General features: G+C 47.7%; 1 long non-coding RNA gene and 1 pseudogene across 1 annotated transcript in view; both read right to left on the bottom strand.

Annotated features, from left to right (window-relative positions):
* Nucleotides 1–1,865: 1,865 nt before the first annotated feature.
* On the bottom strand, nucleotides 1,866–3,097 carry LOC149127358 (adenosylhomocysteinase pseudogene; annotated as a pseudogene).
* Nucleotides 3,098–15,172: 12,075 nt separating this feature from the next.
* Nucleotides 15,173–15,976, bottom strand: part of LOC103348783 (uncharacterized) — a 16,838-nt gene continuing 16,034 nt past the window's right edge. The window contains exon 5 of the long non-coding RNA XR_007920365.3: nucleotides 15,173–15,499. This is a non-coding gene — a long non-coding RNA (uncharacterized LOC103348783). The remainder of the gene's footprint in view (nucleotides 15,500–15,976) is intronic.

Below are 15,976 nucleotides of genomic sequence, written 5' to 3'. Positions count from 1 at the left end.
TGCAGCAGCATCAACACAGGTTCACACTGAACAAATTCAACTACTTACCTTCAAGAAGGAAAATAAATGTGTTTCCATTTGATGTGAACCCTAAATACAATTTAAATATATACTTCACCCAAAAGCAGTAATTTATCCCACTGTTGTGAAAAACTGGTTGGATAGTATATATACACAAACTCATGTGTAGTCGAAGTTATTGGCAATGTAGAGATGATTTTGACTACATTGAGTAGGCCTCCGACTCACCGGCCTTGGAATCTGTGTCCCTAGCATGCTCCTCTAACTGAAGCTCAAACCAACTGAAGAAGAGTGAATGGTGGCTGGCACCGTGGCTCACTAGGCTAATCCTCCACCTAGCGGCGCCGGCACACCGGGTTCTAGTCCCGGCTGGGGCGCCGGATTCTGTCCCGGTTGCCCCTCTTCCAGGCCAGCTCTCTGCTGTGGCCAGGGAGTGCAGTGGAGGATGGCCCAAGTGCTTGGGCCCTGCACCCCATGGGAGACCAGGATAAGTACCTGGCTCCTGCCATCGGATCAGCGCGGTGTGCCGGCTGCAACGTGCCGGCCGCGGCGGCCATTGGAGGATGAACCAACGGCAAAAGGAAGACCTTTCTCTCTGTCTCTCTCTCTCTCACTGTCCACTCTGCAAAAAAAAAAAAAAAAAAAAAAAAAAAAGAGTGAATGGTGAATAATGTGCTTTGCACCCTGAGGTGTTTGCATTATACAAGAAGACATTCAGAGGAGTAATGTTTTTTCCAGGAAGAAAAGCACTGAGATATGTTATTTAAGGTAGTCGCAGTATTTAAGTGGGATGGGGCTGGGTTGGGGAAGGTTCAGTTCGCCAGCCTCCTCCTCAACAGTAGGCATTGAACTCTGTCTTGTGTAGACTTATTAGATGAACTGGGCTGGGCCAAAACGTGGCTCAGATGCCCTTTGATATTGCACATGCTTTTGGAATATTGTTATCACTGCACGGCTCAGCGAGTATATGCAACATTTATTAAGCTTGCAGTGTGAACCTAGCTGTGTAAGGACTTTCATTACAAAGTTGCTTCCAAAAGTTCACAGAAAATGATATAAAAATTGAAATCTATGCAGTTTTTTTTCCCACAATACACATTTTCCATGAAATTTTTTTAGGCACCAAGATTTTATGTACCCACCTCCCTGCTTTCTTCTAACACACTACACATTATATAAACAAATACTATGAGCCAAGATAACATCTTTTGGACCCAGGGCTGTGATAGAAACCATCCTCTCACAAAGTGATGGCAGATCTAGGCCTGCTCTCCGGTTTTTCTGGCCCCTCTCAACCTCTGGCTGTCTCTTAGAGGGGTTAGTTTAACCCCTGTAAAATGACTAACCTTGGTCAGTATCCTGGGGTTTACGAGAAGGCCCAGGCCTCAGCCAGGCTCTCAGAAACATTCAAGCGTCAGCAGGTCCCCTGATGGCGTGCCTCCTCTTCCACCAGGGGCTGGGAATGAGCGAACCTGTAAACCAAGTTCCTGGCTCCAACACTCTGGGCCAAGTGAAGGCCTAGCTGGTGCAGTGCATGGCATCGCTACAACTTCCTACCTAAAGCAGGACTGACTTAGCAGTTCTGAGACCCCTGGGCTCCCTGTGTTCGTGGTTCCCTATGGATGTCTCCTGTACCTCCATTACGACCAGGGCTTGGAGAGGGGCCTCTCAATTCCCTGTGCCACACCTGGAATACAAGGAATGCCAAGGGCAAAGACTGAGTGACAGGCCCCAGGGAGTCGAAAGGGGACATCGCTGACAAAGCAACTGCAAAGGTGGTGCCACTTGCTCTTGGAGAGGAGAGGTAGGGCCGGGGCATTGGAAGTGAAGGGTAGGGTTGGCTCTCAGTAGCCATAGTGATCAGGCTTGAGAAGGCCATCATGGGACACGCCCAGGTACCGGGCCTGCTTCTCGGTCAGCTTGGTCAGCTACACACTCAGCTTGCCCAGGTGGGCTTCAGCCACTGCCTCCTCCAGCTTCTTGGGCAGGAAGTGAACACCAACAGCGTACTCATCAGGGTGGGACCCCAGCTCCATGCCAGCACCTGGTCCGTGAAGGAGTTGCTCATGGGGAAGTGGGTCGGCCCATGGCCCAGCCCAGGCTGACCAGCCGGCCCTGGGCAAGCAGGAGACGGCAGCGCCTACTCTGCAGCCAATCGCAGTCCACAACATTCTCACTATGGACTATGAGCCACTTATGTCAGTCTCCACGTCCAAGTGTCTGATGTCACACGCAGTGTGCCACCCTTCATCTGCTACAAGTGCCGCCAGAGCAGGATATCCACACAGCCCCTGCTAGTGCCAAGATGTTGGCCCCCTACAGGCTCCATCCACGGTGGTCACCTCCTAGCCCTCCATGGCAACCTGCAATGCATCGATGGGGTCGATCTAGGTGACAATGACACAGGACCCCAGAACCCCTCAGTCCTTGCCCACGTCACCATAGCCTGCTCGCCCTCTACCACTGCCACCTTGCCTGCAATCATCACATTTGCAGCCTGTTTGATGCCATCTATGAAGGACTCCCAGCAGCCATAGAGGTTGTCAAACTTGCTCTTGGTGACAGTGTCACTGGCATTGGTGGCAGGCACCTGCGGGACCCCTCTGGCCATCATTGTGTAGAGGTTGTGGACCCTGGCCATGGTCTCCTCAGAGATGCCCCAGAGGCCCAACAGCAGCTGTGGGTATTTGGTGTGGACGAGGTCTGTAAGGTCACTGTCATCATCCAGGGTCATGTTGAGGGGCCTGGGCTGGAAGTCGAGGGCCTGTGCAGTGCACCAGTTACTCCTGTCTGTTACGTCCTTCCTGGGTACACTGGAATCCTGGGTAGAAAAGATATTGCAGCTGGACCACTGCACCTCAGCACGCAGGACAACAAGGGTCTCAATGAGAGCGGCAGTGTCCATGGTCACGTGCAGGTAGGCGGCGATGCAGGCGCCCTCCAGCGGAGTGGAGGTCGAGCACATCTCCCGCCTGCGCGTCAGGCCTGGCAGCTCGTTCTCGGCGATGTGCAGAGCCTTGCATCCCCACGCAGCCAGGCCACCGTCTGCCACTTTGTAGGGCAGTTTGTCAGACATTCTGGCGGTGCTGCTGCACACAGTGGTGAACACGGGCAAAGGTGGGGGGTGGGAAGATGGGGCTGGCTTGGAGCAGGGCTCAGGCATGGGACTGGCAGCGTGGGGCAGGGCTTTTTCCATGAATTTTTAAAGACTCTTGTACATTTAGATTTCAAAGTTCTTGCACCAAAATAAATTTATCTTTTAATGGCATTTTGCATGAAATTTCTGAAATCCTCTTGTATATGTTTCATTTGATCCTCGCAATTGCTCTGTGAGGTAGCTGCTGTAGCTGTTTTACAGATGAGGAAAACAGAGACGCAGAAAGCATTGAGCCGAGAAGCTGAGAAGGCAGACATACGCCCATGTCTTACAACCAAAGCTCCTAACGCCTTTCCTGTGGACCTTTGACCCCGTGGACACCCTTGTGATTTAGACTAGAAGTCATACTTACAAACACCTCTTTCTATCTCTCTACCATATAGCAATTGGAAAAGCACTTTCAGTTTTTTAAAATGATTTCCTTATTTGAAAGGCAGAAAGAGAGAAACAATTTTTCCATCCACTGGTTCACTCTCCAGATGGCCACTACAGCCAAGGATGCACCAGGTTCAAGCAGGAGTCAGGAAACACATTTGGGTCTCCTACATGAGTGCCAGGGCCCCAGCACTTGGGCCATCATCTTAAGCTTTCCCAGGCACATTAGCAGGAAGCCGAATTGAAAGCAGAGCAACCAGGACTCAAACCAGTGCTCTGATATGGGATGCCAGTGTCACAAGCAGCAGTTTAACCCACGGTGCCACTATGCCAGCCCCTGAAAAGCGCTTCTAGATATATTAGCTCATTTGGTTGTCTAAACTTCATGAGGCAGCAGGGCAAATATTATCACTTCGGTTTTATAAAGAAATTTGTAACCAGAGAAGTTAGAACTAGCTCAAGTCATGTGGTTGGGAAAAGATGGATAATTCTGTAGCTGGCAATGCTGCAACAGGAACTGGCACGTGGCAACACCACGTGAAGCAGGCTTAGAATCTACATCCACTTCCCTCGACAGCCACACCTGTGAAATAGCCATCACAAACGGATCTGCCTAAGCACCAAAGGCAGAGGTGGCTAACGGAGGCCAAGGTTAGTTTTTAGGCACCTACATGGTTCTCCTTAAGAAACTATTTCTGGCCTGTGCTGAACAGATTAGAACATTCCAAACTCATACCAAGACTCGAGTCAGGATCCAAATTGTCTTTTCAATTTCCATAATATTTTTCTTCTTTTTAAAATTGTCCAATTAAATGTGGGCCTGTTCCTATCTCTTTTGCAGAGACTTTCCAAAGTATGAAATTACATCAGGCAAAAATGTGTTTGTTCTCCAAACTGCAACATGCCTGCATACCTTCCCAATCTTAGATTTCTGCAGTCTGAGTTTGTAGAAGCTTTTTTTTTTTTTTTTTTTTTTTTTATTTTTTTTTTTTTGTAGAAGCTTTATTCGTGGTTAAGCAGAAATTGGATGGCACTGGGCTTGGAGATCCAAGAATATACAAATTCCATCATCTCCACAGGGGCCCCAAGACAGAAGACACAGAGGAGAAATCCTAAGAGTGAAACAGAATACCGCTTTCTTATTAGCCAGATGTGAATATCTAAGATGATTCCTATCTCCCATAAGCCACCGTGGACCATAGGGAAATCCCACTGGCTGCTACTCTGTATTTATGTTCCAAGAGCAACAGTGACAACCTTGGATCCCATCCCTGGAAAGGTTCCCTCTGCCGACCTGCCAATGTGAACCAAATTCTACCTTCAGAGACCTCAAAAACTGAAATTCAATACATAATGAGCATGAGATGTGGTCATCACGACGCCAACCACAGGCTCTGCCCTGCAAGGCCACTCCACACTGCCGGCTGCTACAGATGACAAGGCTATCGACAAAGGCGGCAGAGAGCAAAGAAACTTGTACCATAAGATGGGAGTGGGCACGAATGTCAAGTGCAATGTCAGGCCTTGGAGCGAGACCCCCAAACCTTGAGCACCTCAGGGCTGGATGTGCCAGTCCAAGATTTAAGCAGATGGAAAGCAACTCTCCTGTCCTTGGGAAGACAGATAAACATAATAAAAAGGAATGTGATGCCTGTTTTTTAAGATTCTCTTTGCAGTCACTCCTCAGCCATCTATTTCCTAAATGATACAGGAACTTAATGCTACAATAATTCAATGTGCAGGAAAACAGTCGGGCCTGTGTGACCAAGATGCAATAATTACAGGGTACACCACTGAGCTTTCAAGTTTTTTGTTTCAATGTTCCTTTTTTTAATATTTACTTTTTATTTATTTGAAAGGCAGAGTTACAGAGAGGCAGAGGCAGAGAGAGAAAGAGAAAGGGAGAGAGGTCTTCCACCTGCTGGTTCACTCCCCAAATGGCTGTAACAGCAGGAGCTGGGCCTATCTGAAGCCAAGAGCCAGGAGCCTCTTCTGGGTCTCCCATGAGGGTACAGGGACCCAAGGACTTGGGCCATCTTCTACTGCTTTTCCAGGCCATGGTAAAGAACTGGATTGGAAGTGCAACAGCCAGGACTCGAACCAGCACCCACATGGGATGCCAGCACTGAAGGTGGAAGTTTTACCCACTATGCCACAGTGCCAGCCCCTCAGTGTTATTTTGTGGTCACTCTTCCACAGAATTGGAGATTTTTCCAATCCCTATCTTGCTAATTCCATGCATTAACAACTGAAATTCATCCAAAGTATATCATAAGTATATCAAAGACAATGATTATAATAAAATCTGGACACATATAAGCTGGATAAGCTGAGATATTTAAATTATCCTTTTAAAAGCTTCTGCACAACTTTTTATAAAATTTTTAATGATATTTTCCCTGCTGTCTGTATATCCCTGGGAGTCACAATGCTGGAAAGCCAGTCAGGAGAATGGGTATATTTCTCAGGTTGCTTTGCGTAGGATTCAGTTTAAATGATTCTTTGTAGAGTCTTCGGCCTAGAAAAGGCACCCTGCAGGACCAGGTTGTCACAGGTGTCTTGTTTGGCTGGTGTAAGGCTTTTACATTTCCTGAAAATGCAATGCCAACACTCAAAAAGCAAGAAATTTCTAAGGAAAGTGGGAATCCTGGCTTTTCTTTTAAAACCAGAAACTCTCACCATGTTGCGCAGTGTTCTCACATAGCCAGTGTCAGCTGGAGCAGGGGCAGAGCTGCTCCCCAAACACAGGCAGAGGACTACAGGCCCCACTGCCTGCCCCGCCCGGCCCCTCCCTCCCAGCTCTTGGAGACATTTGAATTTGTGAACCCTGCTCCCAATCAATGGCTCTCAGGGTTTTTAGCAGTCATCTAGAGAGGACCCTCCATCCTCTCCCTCCCACCACCCCAAATACCTATGGAGAACCACAGCCTCATATGTTATCCAGTCTATCCGTGGAACAGAAAGAGCTATATTACCTTTTCCTGATGATGTTAGCTTCTATTCCACTCCTACCTCTAAGGAAATAACAGGTTCTACTGAAGTGTGTCTGACCATCAAAACCTCCCATCAATTTGCCTAATTCATTCCACCAATCAATACAGCGAAGGAAAAAAATCTTTCAAGCCAATTCATTTCACCCTAATAAAACTGGCAAATTGTCTTAGTCAAATGGTCAAATAGTTATCATCTGCAATAAAGCTGGATATTTGGAGTTTTCGTCTATGCTTTGTATCCCTGCTGGAAAAAGCTTAAGGAAAAAAAAAGGTTCTGGCCAAAGCAATTAGTTCTATAAGTTCATCTATAACACAGCTGAGATCCTAGCATCTTAAAACAGCTACCTGTGCAAATTAGATAAAAGCTCGTGTCTCCAAGGCAAGGTGAGACTAGTGACACGCAAAATCTCCGTCCAGAGAAGCTGATAGAAACAAGTGCTCAGATCCCATTCTGCGACAACGGGATCAGCAAGTCTGGGGGTGGTACCCAGCCATCTGCGTTTTACAAAGCCCTTTAGGTGCTAACAATCGAGAATCATGGCTAAGCCTCCAGAAACTTATGGAAAGCCTCAAATTCCCGATCTCTGTGCTCCACCCCCGGGCATGTTTCTAACAAATGTCAACGTGATGCTGCAGCTGGCAAGGCGGTACACTTTTGGTAGCACTGCTCTAGGCAGGTGGCTCGTGGCTCTGAGACCCGAAGAGGAGGAAGAGTCGGGGAGTCAATTGCCCAGGTCCCACCCGAAAGCAAGTGAGTCCAGAATCTCAAGGGACAGGACCAAGCCATCAGGGATCTTGCAAAGCATCTCCCCTCACAAGTATTCTAACATATAATCTAGTTGAGAACCACTGTTGCAGCACAACTCATCTCTATGGTCAATTGTAGGTCCCCTAACCCACTGGGGGACTCATTTGGCTTCTCTGAAAACATCAGAGACCATTTCCGTTGTAAAAGATAGCCACAGCCAATAACCTCAGCTGTTACAGTTAACCTTTGCAAAGAGCAAGCTCTCATCCAGTTGGTAAGATTTGTCCCTGCCAGTCATTTTCATGCCCATTCTTGGCTTCATGTTTGCACATCGTGTTATTTGGGGATAGCTGCTAAGAGACAAGGTCAGCAAATTACTTCTGCCAGTAAGTAGAACCCATATTCGTGAAAGTCAGACACCCTCCAAATAGCACATTCCATGGCAAAAACTCAATGTCTTGGCTGAGGAAGAGACACACAGATGTTCTAATAGTCTCAGTACCAGTGCAAAAATCTTTCCAAATAGCTTCAACATGTCCAAAAGAGATTTCTTTAACCCATTAACTTAAGTCGGCAAAGGTATCAATATGGCGGCAAGGGTCAGGGGTGCACACCACCTTAACCGCCCTCTCTCTCTGCCGGGTACTGCCGGGGCTGCTTTGTGCTGTGCAACTCCTCTTCCACGGCCTTTGAGAAGTTTTGACGAGAAGAAATGTGGGTAGATGCCAAGGTTCGCCCACAGCCTTTCTAAACAGATTTGTAAAGAAATAGTCCATGGACCCGATGGATCAAAATACCTCAAGACTTGAGATTTTCCCTGAAGAGGCTTGTCCTAGTGACAGCTCATCAAATAAGAGGAAGGAGTAAGATGAAAACAAAATGCATATTCATGTGTAATAACAGAGTAAAAAAGACACTGTAGGAGAAAATATTGATAAACAAATATTTTCCTACAGAAAGTGGTATGTATATTTTACCTTCATAAAAATACACTTGAAAGGGGAAAAAAACTTTTTTTTTCTATTTGGGCTTTATTAGAACAACAAGAGACTTTGTGTCTCCCATCAAAGCACACCCAGGCCCTTTTGTCATGTCTGAGAAACTATTGATTCCTCTATTAAATTGTGCTATATGGAAAATCTTGACAAGAGCAATATCATTTATTAGACTAACAAATATGTTAGTTGAACCAGCTTTGGAGACTTCTAAAATCCATTATACAACGGCAGCTCTTTTTCAGAGACCAGGATGTATTACAGAGACCAATTCTCAGGACACACTATGACTAATTTACGTGCACATTCCAAGAGACCATTATTTCTTAGGAAGAGTAGAAAAATTATAACCTTCAACTTTGGGGGAAATCACCGACAGCTGATGGCTCTATCCCGGCTGTCTCAACAAGCTGCATCTAAATTCCCTAATATTTCCATCCTCAGCATTTTCTGACACGAAAATGTTTACAAGAGGGGAAAAAGAAAAAAACCAAGAGGCGGCCCTACAAAGAGTAAAACTGACCCAAACAAGCCGAGCAATTTTATTTGAGGAAATTAAGCGATGAATACGGTCCACAAACCCGCACCTCGAGGCTGCGCATTCAGAGTTTAACGGTTTTCCAGCTGCATTCATCTGCTCTTCACCCAGTTTTGCTTTCTCCTTTTCTGTGGACAGTGAGACTATGGTGCCCTTTTATACCCTTGAGTCACACGTCCTATCTGTGCAGGGAGACCAGCAGATCTGCCAAACCCAGAGACTCCCAGCTCCGGAAGCTGCTTCAGGACGCACGTTCACCAGCACCCCGTTTTGCAGGGAGCGAGCCGAGGCCACACAGGGAAAGGGACTTACCCGACAGGACGCGATACACCCCTGGCAGAGGCAGCCTCCTGCAGCCCGGCACGTCCCTCCTCTGCCACGCGAGCTCTCTTCATCTGGAAACATGGGGCCTGGGGATCAGCCTCTTTCGTCCCTCACAGCGCCCAAAGGCCCGGGTGGCCACGTGGAAATTTTTAACAAGTGAAGCCATTTAGTCCTTAACTAGCAATAACGATGCGTGGTCAGCTCCACGATGCTCTGTAGACAATCAAGTGCTCCATGCGCAGCCTGGGGAGGGTGGAAATGCTGCCCGGGGTGCGGAAGCGCCATCAGACGGCAGCGGCTTCGAAGGCTGGGCGAGCTCCCGAAGACCTTTGTCCGGGGCGTCCTCCAGTCTATAGAGAGTTTTGCTATGGGAAGCCACTGAAGTGTAGAGGCTGCGGATTGCGGCCACATAAGCTAGGCTCTTCTAGGCTGATCAAAAAGTTAGGAGGAGAAGAGAAGAGACGACAGAGGAGGAAGAACGCGGGAGATACTAAGGGACCGTGCGAGCTGAGTGCAGATTGCCTTCTCCTGGCCCACCTAGTTCTAGAAGCACAGGCAAGGCACGAGAACCCTCGCTCAGTAACAACTCCCCGAGGAGAAGGCGGTGCTCTGGTGGCAAGTTTGCCGACAGGACACATTTTTACTCCACTCCCTGCCAAGCTGCATGATGCGCGAGACATATTACATGAGCCATGCAATGAGTAGTGTAGTGCACGTAGGTGAAGTATTTACTGAGTACCTACTCGATATCCGAGCAAGTCCTGCACCCCGGCTTCTAACCACTCTGCCAAGAGCTGTCACCATCAAATGTGTCTATTACTGCGGCCAAAGGAAAATGCAACATACTTAACACTCTCCTTGAAATTCTAAGAAATGCTCCACCCACTTCAACTGCAGAAAAGAATCCTAGAAGAGATAAAACACCTACCAGAACCAGAGGTGACTGGTCCCCGCCCATCTCTTCTGAGGCAGGCAGCAGGCTGTGTGTCATGGCTACTCTGTGGCCATGTGCCCACCTCCCTAGGTCCCTGCAGGAGATGATGTGTCTTCCCTGTAGACCTCGCCCATCTGTCTCCGCTCCAGTGAGCAACAGCACAACCTCCGGTCCCTCTTGTGTCCATGCTGGTTTACCGGCTGTGCCCACACTGTGCCCGTTTGCAGCCTCAGTGGCCTGCAGTCTTCAGGGCCAGCCACATTTCGCCTGGAGCTCTCTGCCCATCAACGTTTCAGTCCATCTTGGTTACCTGTGTTTCTGTCTGTCCTTAGAACTAAGTAAGAAGGTAAACCCACAAGTGGCTACAGAACTTTTCTCCAGGTTGCTAATGGAACTATAGGCTAACCAGGTATTCAGTGGGTCTTGGGGCTGTAACTTAATTAAAAAGTTGTTTCAAAGGAGCACTTTAGTAGAAATTCTTAGTAACTGGCTTCCAATCTCCAACAGGGAGATCTGAATGCAAATAGAAGTTTTTTGCCATTGTCTTAGGGAAAGAGACACCTTAAAACATGGGGCTGGTGCTGTGGTGCAGCGGATTAACGCCCTGGCCTTGTAGCGCCGGCATCCCATATGGGTGCTGGTTCAAGACCCGGCTGCTCCACTTCCGATCCAGCTCTCTGCTATGGCCTGGGAAAGCAGTGGAAGATGGCCCAAGCCCCTGGGCCGCTGCACCCATGTGGGAGACCTGGAAGAGACTCCTGGCTCCTGGCTTCAGATCTGCACAGTTCTGGCCGTTGTGGCCAATTGGGGAGTGAACCAGTGGATGGAAGACCCCCCCCCCTCTGTAATTCTTTCAAATAAAAAACAAAAACAAACAAACAAACAAACAAAAAAAAACACGTAGCCTAGGGCTGCACTGTGGTACAAGGCAAGGGAAAGTCTTTATTCCAACAGGGATCCCACCCTGCCAGGGTACATATACAGCTACTTTGCATTGTGTTTGCACAATTCATCTGGTGCAATGTTTTAATGTTGTCCATGTTTTTTAACAGAAGATCTTATACAGCATCCATATTGTAGAGTTGTCTTGGAGTCACCAAATTGGACAAAACTCTAGGCATACATTCCTCATGCCATGGGGTATAGTGGACAGGAGAGAAGCAGCCGCACTATTTGGGTCAGGCCTGAGTTCTGTGGCTGTCCATGGTCGCCACTGCTTCCTGATATCTGACACACTGGCCTGTCTGTATATTATCTCTCTGGATTATACAGGCCTTTTAGTCAACCTGTTTAACCCCTGTTTCTTGGTGACTGGTGAAAGCAAGGGCATTATGAACAGGTTGGACATGGTACTCGTGTACAGAAAAGTGTTTTGGAAATCTGTGATGTGGTCGCACTGCTCTCCCTGTGACTAGTGCTCTTGTCCAGCATTGCCACATTGGCCCTCGATGAATAAGGTTCACCAAGATGTGAGCCTAAGCCCAGTGTCCCATTCCCAAAGGACACAGCTGTGAACTCTCATCTGCATTCCATGTGCTGAAGACAGGAGGACAGCCGATGCTGGGTGAGTTCATGGAGTACCCCCACCCTGCTCGCTCCTGTGCCATACCCGATCAACACATACGTCAGGTTACCATGTGCCCGCACTGCTCTAGGTGTCAACTCTGTCCTCATGGAGTCTGTGACAAAGAGAGTGTCCATAACAGGTAACACTTTAGATGTGAGTGCTATGAAGAAAGAGGAAGTAGAGAGTAGAGGTCGGAGGCTGAGGGGGTGCCGCTGTGGATGCAGTGACCGCGAAAACCCTAAGTGACACTTGTGCAAAGGCCACAGACAGATGGGGCCATGAGTTATGTGGATATTTGTAGGAAGATGGATGGATGAGATAAGCCACCCTGGGCCATAATGTGCTGTCTTAGACTGCACAGGCTGAGCTGTCCACTGGGCATGGAGGCAGAGACATAGAATAGGACAGAAACCGAAGTTTGTAAGGCAGGCTGGCAGCAGAACGGTGTTTGGCTGCTGCATCTCCCCCCAGGTATCATAAAACAGTGGATAATCTTGGCCATGGAAAGGGTGGTGGAGCACAACGCTGTTACCCACGAGGGTCACCGAGGTCCCAGGAGGTGGGGCAGCTTGCACGTGAGCATGTCCCTAATGGAAGAGAGCTCTCCATCTGTCTCCCAGAGGGAAAGAAGGCGGCAACTTTGGGCAGTCAGAAACACATCACAGGTGTACACCTGCTGCTGTGTCAGAACCTTTCTCCTTGTTGGAGTTTAGTTCATCAAAAAAAAAATATATATATATATAGATAGATAGATATAAAACTCTGTGAAAGCAGTTTAGCTATATAAGCCACAGTGTGAAACGTATGTATCTTTGAACTTACTGATTCTACTTCTAGAAAGTTATAGAAAAGAGACATTTGGAAAAGTCAATAAATATTATTCCTCATATCTGTATTCTATTACCAGTAATGTAAAAGAATAGAGTACTACTAATAAAATAAATTGAAACTAAATGAAATATCTATAATGATACTTTAAAATAAATTAAGGTGTGCTATATCATGTAAATACTACAAAATCACAAAAATAAGGATGGGATTCTGTATTTGCTAATATGAAAGGAAGACTAAGGTACATTGTGTTATGTAAAAGAAAACATAGGTAAAGAACAAATGACTAAGGTCTCTAAATTAAAACACATTTTAAAAACACAGTATCTAGGGGTTGGTGGTAGGGTACAGTGGGTTAAGCTGCTGCCTGTGATGCCAGCATCCCATATGAGGACCAGTTTGAGTCCCAGCTGCTCCACTTCCAATCCAGCTCCCTGCTAAGGTGCCTTGGAAGGTAGTGGAAGGTGGCCCAAGTGCTCGAGTCCCTGCCACTCATGTGGGTGACCCTGAGGGCGTTCCAGGTTCATGCCTTCAACCTGGCCAGGTGGTCTGGCTGTTGTGGCCATTTGGGGAGTGAGACAGCGGATGGAGGAGCTCTTTGTCTCTCTTGATCTGCCTCTCCCTCCCTCTCTCTGAAACTCTTTCAAATAAATAAAATAAATGCTTTTAAAGACAGAACATAGTGCATCGGATAATCCCAAGGAGTCAAGAGAGGCAGACGTGTCTCTGTGGAGGGGGAGCATGTAGGGGGCAGGGGCAGGGGCAGGGGCAGGAGGTGAAGATGAGCAAGGTTTACCAAAATGTTATGCATGGCTGTCAACAAGCAGAAAAGCATTAAAGCTGGTTTCGTTGTGAATTTCGTAATTAATCAAATCTGTCTTCTTCCCTGCTTCGCCACGTGGATCTGATGACTCGACTGTGATCATGGAAGTCACAAAGACGACGGTGAGTCCTTCCTGGACAGCCCAGGCCCTTGAATGGCCCCTGAGAAAGCCCTGGGCTCCAGCTCCCTCCCACCATCCCTCTGGTCTCCTTCCCTCCCCCCAGGCCAGTGAGAAACGCCCTGCACGCTCAGCCCTCAACATCAGTGGGGAATGGGTGCCAGGCCTGGACGTTCAAGTCCTTTATATAACGCGGGACAATATTTGCACACAACCTACTACAGGCTCCTGCGGATGCAGATCATCTCTGGACTACTTGTAAATGCCCTGTCCTACTTGCGGGGCCATATTGTTTAGGCAATAATGACAGGGAAAACCCGGCTGCATGCATTTTTTCCCCTAAGTATTCTCAACCACGGTTGGTGGGATCCGCAGATGCAGAGCCCACGGATACAGAGGGCCACCTGTGTTTTCTTTTTTATGACCCTAACAGCACTCATGCTCTGTGGTGGGGGCCCCTCCCTCCGCTCGACCACCTGCCCCCATCAAAGTCGGGAAATACTCCAGGTTCCCCTGTGTGGGTTTTGAAAGGGAAGGAAGCCTTTGGGAGTCAGTGATGTGCCCTGCAGGAAATGTCACTGTGACCAGCAGCAGGAAGGCAGACACAGCATGGAGTGCAGGCTTCTCCAAGTCAAGCCCTTGGGCTCCCCCCCGCCCCGCCCCCCAGTAAAGCAAAGAAATCCCAGAGCCGGCATCTGGCTAGGGAAAGAAACCCAGCGGCGATGAGGGGCTTGGTGCGGAGGCCTGGGCTCAGGCCCACTCTGGGTCCAGGGCCTTCCTTTAGACAAGCGAGGTTTTACCCATAGACTTGCAAGATGCCTCCTTGTGCCTGAGCCGCTGGGAAAGGCGCACAGCAACAGGGAGGGCTGTAACTGTGCCTGGGAACCATTCCCCACTGTGTTACAAGCCAGGCCGGCCAGCGAGAGCGCCCCTCCTCCGCGCGCTGCGAGGTTCTGAAGTCCCTTCAAAGCGCTCAATTAAGAATTGTTGCTTCTATAAAACTCGGAGCAGGCTCGCACCGAGCCAACAGCTGCCGTGTGATTAGAGACACAGGAAACGTTCCGCGGAAGGCGCGCTTGGTGCTGGCGAGTTCTTCTTTTGTGTGCCAAGCATGTTTCCCAGAAAATGGGGCAAGGTGATGGTGTGTGGTGGGGTTTCTATTTTTAAAAATGCAATTATAGAAGAAATTTGTGTTCGTTGTAGAAACGTTTGCGTATGCAGAACAGTATCGAGAAAGAATCCGATTAATTCATAATCTTAGCTCCCAAACAGAAGTCTTTTGGTGTTTTATAGCTTATTTTGATAAGTGTTATATTCCTTCTACTTTGTAAATACATAATTGAGATCATATTTAGTTGAAACTTGCCTGTTTTAACATTGGTTCATAACCATGTCACATGTTTTTAATCCTTACAATTATAATCTTCGTGGCTATGTACTATTCAATCATATGATGTGACATCAGTAATGAGTCATTTTCCAGTAAGTAGTTCTGTGATACAATCTTCCAGGCTCTCTTACTGCATTTGAGTTTATCTCCTGAAGACAGCTTTCTAGCCGCCATCAGTGAAGGAGAAAGTCTCCAGTTTCTTAACGGACAACAGAACCGCAATCCTTGCAAATTGATAATGTATGTTTTTATTATATTTTACCTTTAAATGAATATTATTGAATGTTAATATTACTAGCAAAAAAAAAAAGCCTTTCTATAGGTTTGACCTCATGTAAGACACTACTGAATTGTGAAATTGATTTTTTTAAAGATTTACTTTTTATTTATTTGAAAGAGTTACAGAGAGAGGGAGAGACAGAGAGAGAGGTCTTCCATCTGCTGGTTCACTCCCCAGATGACCGCAATGGCCTGAGCTGTGCTGATTGGAAGCCAGGAGCCAGAAGCTTCTTTTGGATCTCCCACGTGGGTGCAGGGGCCCAGGACTTGGGCCATCTTCCACTGCTATCCCAGGCCAAAGCAGAGAGCTGGATCAGAAGTGGAGCAGCCAGGTCTCGAACCGGCACCCATATGGGATGCTGGCTTCAGGCCAGGGCTTTAACCCGCTGCATCACAGTGCCGGTGCCTGAAATTGATTTTTTAAAAAATCTTAATCCCAGAAAAGTAAAGACATTTTGAAATGTTTTAAAAGTGGTAGTCTAGGCCTAGCACTATGGCATAGCAAGCTAAGCCTCTGCCTGTGGCACCAACATCCCATAGAGGCACCGGTTCATGTCCTGGCTGCCCCTCTTCTGACCCTGCTCTCTACTATGGCCTGGGAAAGCAGTAGAAGATGGCCCAAGTCCTTGGGCCCCTGCACCATGTGGGAGACCTGGAAGAAGCTCCTGGCTCCTGGCTTTGGATTGGCGCAGCTCCAGCTGTTGTGGCCAATTGGGGAGTGAACCAGCAGATGAAGGACCTCTTTCTCTCTCTCTGCCTCTCCTTCTCTTTCTGTGTAACTCTGACTTTCAAATAAATAAATAAATCTTTAAAAAAAATGAATCACTTGCTAGTTTGCCCCCATAGCACTTTTTGCACCAGAAGCATGCTACCCAGAGAGGAT

This window comes from Oryctolagus cuniculus, chromosome 3 (assembly GCF_051225735.1).
Source record: "Oryctolagus cuniculus isolate XC-2025 breed Fujian yellow rabbit chromosome 3, ASM5122573v1, whole genome shotgun sequence".
NCBI classification, from domain to species: Eukaryota; Metazoa; Chordata; class Mammalia; order Lagomorpha; family Leporidae; genus Oryctolagus; species Oryctolagus cuniculus.
Note: the sequence above shows the minus strand (reverse complement) of the source record. Positions and strands in the feature narration are given on the sequence as shown.